At 31.4% G+C, this 5923-nt stretch overlaps 1 long non-coding RNA gene across 8 annotated transcripts; it reads right to left on the reverse strand.

Annotated features, from left to right (window-relative positions):
- Positions 1-1628: 1628 nt before the first annotated feature.
- Positions 1629-5174, reverse strand: LOC106349192. 8 transcript variants are annotated; one of them, XR_007316029.1, is made up of 8 exons: positions 3679-5174; positions 3530-3588; positions 3155-3456; positions 2861-3077; positions 2489-2775; positions 2254-2418; positions 2134-2169; positions 1629-2037 (listed from the first exon to the last, which is right to left on the reverse strand). It is a non-coding gene; the product is annotated as an uncharacterized LOC106349192 (long non-coding RNA). The 8 variants fall into 8 exon arrangements; XR_001271084.3 differs by having other exon boundaries at positions 2489-3077; positions 3155-3253; positions 3364-3456; positions 3679-5171; XR_001271083.3 differs by having other exon boundaries at positions 2489-3077; positions 3155-3272; positions 3364-3456; positions 3679-5171.
- Positions 5175-5923: the final 749 nt, after the last annotated feature.

Below are 5923 nucleotides of genomic sequence, written 5' to 3' on the forward strand. Positions count from 1 at the left end.
TCAAATAGAAATAATATAATTTCTATCTAAACATCTTTATGCCCATGTAATTCATATAAAACAGAGCAACCACATTCGTTTATAGTCTTTCATTATGGTTGACTTGGTGACGGAGAAGTCTAAATCGAACATATGTTTGCTTAGTAGTTTATCAATGCCAAAGTAGATTGTTGTTTATTGAAGCTGCCAGTGGTAGGCACGAAACGACCACTAACAAAGTTAATTATGATATATTCTTGAATGTATATTCCAATATCTTAAACAATAAGAATCGGCAACCAATCAAAGGAAATGAATATAAATTTGGACGCATCATATATATTATTCTTTTTGCAGAGAATGATGCAGGAGATTATTCACTTACCTGCGACTTCTATGGGTTGGTTAGAGGGGAGGAATCCATTCCGCTGATATTCTAATCCTTGCAATCTACAAACTATCACTTTTTTAGATGTAATAACTTGTATAAAAGTTGAGTAATGAATGTATTAATCTTACACAGTTTATGGAGGATAGGCTTGTAAAGATGGCCGACTTATGTTTCTTCACTACATCAAAGAGAATGATGTGTGTTCGGTGAGAATGATTCCACATTCCTTCTTTTGATGAATGATTTTCGTAGATATGAAAATTCTTAATTAGTCCGTATAAATTTCATTAATCAAGTATCTTAAGAAGATTTGTGAGTTTACGTTATGCAATGACTTCCGACTGGTGAGATAAAGCTTTAACCACAATATACTATTGCGGTTTATTTATCATAATTTATAAAGTTCTAGTGGCATCTAACTTGAAGACTAATTTTAAATATAAACATGGAAAATCTTCGTGTTTGCCACATTGTTGATACTATTATTCATGTTGATATTCATTAAAGAGATATTTTTCAAAATACATTTTTCATTAAAAAAACAAAAGACTCTTGTACACTTGTTTTATATATATAATAAATAATTATTTAAATAAATAAATAAAAAATAAAATAAATTTTACTTTTTATATTTTTTGAATTATAAGTTTTCAAATTCGAATTTTTTTTATATAAAAAAATTCTTTTGATTTTTTTTAGGGATTTTTTTTTTTTTTCAAATTTTCTTTTTGAAATTCGAAAAGTCTTTTTGAAACTATTTTTCTAAAAATTTTTTTAAAAAAATAAGTATTTATTTATATATTTATTAGAATCTTAAACTACACATTCCAAACTTCTATCCCACCTTTCAATTTTAAAACTTAAGTCTAGATTAATTAACGCTAAAGTTATAAGTGTTTTTACCTCTTTAAAAGTGATGATAAAAATGGTTAAGTTAAACATAGATAGTGGTACTAAGAGTATGGTATTTAAGATAATTTTCTTATAAACAATTAAGTTAATCCCATTTAGTGCAAGTAAATCCTGGAAGTGTTTGTATTAGTCATATTTCAATTTTCATTAAGAGAATTCAAAAATTTGTATTTAATAAATTTTAAAATTTTCCCACTATTCAATATGTATATTAAATATTTGGTTTTACAACATATGATTTAACTTTATAATTATTCATTTGCAGAGCAGGTAGCCTTTATCACATATACATATTTTTTTATAAATATTTTGTATGTATAAATATTTTGAGTATTTAATCTGTAAATTCTTTTAAAAAATTTTATTTACTCAAGTTATGGCAACTGTTCAAAGGTTCAATACAAATACAATACCAACATAAAGTAATTCATATTAGAGAAGAGGTACTATTAGCTTTTCCTTCTTTGCCTCTATATATCTGTTCAGCATGACCACATTTCACTCTGCTTTTCCCTTAAGCTGGATGACAAAAACAGCAACACTTGAGATGAAATAAAATAGATACCAATGGAGAAGTTTTCCGATTTGTTGGAGTGCTCAACTCAGTGGCCCTCTCCACCAGACTCGCCCATTCATTACCATTCTTATTTCATCGCTTTTGCAATGGCTTTTTTAAATTGTAGAATTCAAGCTCAGAGAAGATAAGAGCGAGGACACAACCTGAGCTAGTGGTAATCTAAGAGATTCTTTGCTTCCTGAAATTGTAAGACCCATTACTTGGTATTGTTTCCAGAGATAAAAAGAATTGGCTTATAGAATTTACAGTGTGAACATCACAAAGAATTTACAACCTTTTTTCACAACAAACACCATTCTCAGCCCCCAAACTGCAATGAAAGAAGCACGTATAATATTTTATAACATCTAATTTCTCTATATATATTTCTTATACCCCAAGATTCTGCACTCACCTGACCCTGCGTGGAAGAATAAGAGAAGTGGTTGGTGTTAAAAGAGTTTCAAAGAGGCATTTCCACATTGGCTTTGTCAACAATTCATACATTGTATTGGTCGTGTACTCTTCCTATGTTGTCTGGCCACCCTGTTCCTCCCATTTTGCTCTTAAATTTTTTCGGCTGTTATAAAGCATAAATTAGCTAATTACTACTAATTGTTCTTTGTAGTGAAAATAAAATATGATTGTACCTGAAACGGACACGTTTGACTGATGTAGAAACCAAGCTCATCCTGTTCAACCATCCCTTGTCGTTCTGTGCTTTAATCGATGCTTTACCATTTCCAAATACATGTGTAATGGTCCCATTAGAAAACATCAGGAATTTGCATAATTTTGCTCGGGTGCTTGAACATTTGGTCGGTGTAAGATATTAAAAGGGTCAACACGACCAGGGCAGGAAGAAAATAGTAAGAGACGGAGGAGACATTATATTTCGAGATGATCCAAATGGTAATCTTTCAGCCATGTCTTCCAGCTCCATAATTTTGTTGATGTTTATAACATAAGAAAAACTTGTAATCGCATAAATCATATTACTATTTATTTAGCTATGAAATTACTTGAGTGGTGAGTGATTGGATCACTCGTTGGGCTGCCGCGCATCTTGTCGTTTGTTGGCTAGCGATTGGAAACGCCTCTTTGAGCTGCCTGGTTGCTCTTTCCAGTTCAACTTCTTGGAACTGGACCTTCCTTGTAAGAATGGTGTCCATAAGCCAACACCAACGGAATATTTAACGACTTCTTCGCCAAGGGAGTCTTCTCACACTCCACTGGACTCTGAAAAATGTAAGTCCCCTAGAGAGCATGATAAAATAAACGGGAGTGGGAGTGGATAATACCAGAATTGTAATTACCTGTCTCTCAAGAGGGTTAACTACAACAGTGGAACTTTTACGCAACTTTATTCACCTCCAAGAACACATATATTTTACACCCTTCACCTACTTCATCCTCTACTCGTTGCAAAAAAACCTCAAACAGGCAAGTGTAATATATAAAAAGAAAGAAATGAAGCAATCAGTGATACTACAACAACAATGAAACCTTTTTATCAGCAATTCACCTGGTCAATGAAATATGGATTCATTACTCCTCAAACTGTCTTTATATATGCTTTACAAACATCTTCACATGCATTGCAACAATCATGCTCTTCCTACAACGACAAACAACATAGGTTAGACATGAAACTAAGATTCAAGATTTAAAACACAGCAAGAATCCACTACAGAAGAAATTTTCTTCATCATCCCCTACGCTGACGAAGTAGATTGATAGATGAAGCTGACTGTAGACGATAAATCAAGTCACAGAATCAGCCACAAACAGAGATATATATTAAATAGAAAATTAAGTGAATAGATCAGACAATACCTACCTCGCTTGCGAGATAATTGATCTGGCCTTGTAAGTCGTCGTCGTCATCGCGTTTTTAGGAGTTCGATAACTGGAAACACGAAAATTATGGAGAGGGAGGGCAGACTAAACGAAAGAATATGGAAAGAGACAAAGAACCATTAGTTTTAAAGCCTGCAATTGTTTGGTTTGGAAGAGGAAGGGCAAGAGTTTGCCGAGTAAGCCATAAATATCAATCGTCATTCGACAACGACAATGGAAAAAAAAGAAGTTGGGCTGAATGCGTTAACACGAAATATTAAAAAAAACGTAATAGCCCAAGATCAGCCCAAGCTAGTGTCGACGTGGAGGAAAGAACCAACCCTATTGGTTGATTTTAATTGTCGATGTGGACACCCCAGCTAATGAGTATATCATCCTTTTAGTATAGGTTAGATTAGATATTATTTGGTGAATTTAATTATAAAATTATTTTCATAATTTTAAATTTAAATATTAATAAAAATGTAAACAAAATTATGGATATACAGTAATATTATTACTTGATTTAATAGATTTAGACAAATTTATATTGATTTAGATCAATTTTAACCGATTTATAATTATTTAAACTGATTTAAATTGCATAAATTGAATTAAAAGAAATCGTAACCTATAATTGATTTACCATTTAAACGGATGACTAATCATTGCATATACCAATGTTTTAGAACATTGGTTGCCATAACAAGAAAAATATAATTTAAAAAAAAAACTAAAATAAAATAACAAATTATTCTAATATACCTTTTCAAATAAACTATACTTCATTATTTCAAATATTTTAAATTTCATAAAAAAATGAAATGACACAAAATAAAAGAATTATAACAAGCCAAAAAATTTGTCATAATACATGCGAAACAAAGCACAATATAAAAAGAAAATTTCCAGAAGATATCATAGAAAATAAAATATCGAATAAGCTCCGATAAATATCAATTTCTAAGTTTGGTAAAAGAAGATAAATAAGTTCTTAATAATCCTACTTGTAAACAAGCTTAAATATGTATGTTTTAAAACTCACACTTTGTACTTGACCAAAAAATAAGTCACAGTTTGTACATCAAAATGGCTAGACATACAATACTAATATCAGAAATACCAAAAAGAAATTTTTAATATTGATGGGTCTTGATCATCTGACACAGGCTCATAATGGTGCTAAAGAGCCAAAGAAAATTTTTAGTGATAAAACAAGGATTTGACCCACTTTTACCCATGGTTCATAAATGTTTTAACTACTAATTATTATATTATAGATTCTATTTAGAATATTTATAGGATCATGAATGATTTGGAGGAAAATGATGATTTTAGAGTATTTTAGAGATATTTGGAGTAAGCACCCGAAATGACCATCGAGGTCGACCATCGGTCGATATTGAAGAGGAATAATCGATTGATGTTTACAACTTGACATCGATCGACAGCAAAGCGCGCAAAAAGCTCGTTTGGTCACAGCTGACTTAGAGCCCAAGTCTTTACAAATTTACAAGATTACCCCTGACAAGTTTTAATCTAATTATATAAGCTTTGCCAACATGTTATAGACAAAGTGTGCTTTTCTTGTTTTACTATTTTCACAGCAAAGGTTTTCTAGGATTTTTAGTAGATTGGAGAGAAGATCTAAAGAGATTTGTGATTGGAACTCCATTATCTATTTATCTACGCAGTTTTTATACCTTATTGTTGTTATGAATTGCTTAGCCATGTCTGAATAGTTCTCTTGTTAGATTTTAGAGTTTAAATAGGTTATGAAAGATTAGCACCAACTATAGATTGCTAAGTTGTGATATTCATCATTAGGATTATCATTAATGCATGTTTTTATATTAACTACCTAGAACTTGCCGTAAGATTGTTAGATATAAGCGATAGCTTTCATCTCAACCTGAATCCATACTAACTGAGCTAAAACTTGCTAGAATAAGCGAGAGCTGATCTAGTAACCTTAGTGAGCATATTCAATACGTGCATTAATGCTTGATCAAGCGCGTCGATCGATATTCCTATCGAATAATCGGTCGACATTTAAACAAGTGTATCGATCGATATTCCTATAGAATAATCGATCGACACTGGTCAATAGACAAACCTAGAAAGCAAAAGCCTAAGGGTTTGTTATTAAGTGTCGAGCTCTATAGTATCATGCATACAACTTATTAGGCATTTGTAGGATTATAATCCTGATTTCCTGAATAAAAACCCTAAGTCTAGCTATTTCC

Source organism: Brassica napus, chromosome A9, assembly GCF_020379485.1.
Source record: "Brassica napus cultivar Da-Ae chromosome A9, Da-Ae, whole genome shotgun sequence".
Lineage (NCBI taxonomy): Eukaryota > Viridiplantae > Streptophyta > Magnoliopsida > Brassicales > Brassicaceae > Brassica > Brassica napus.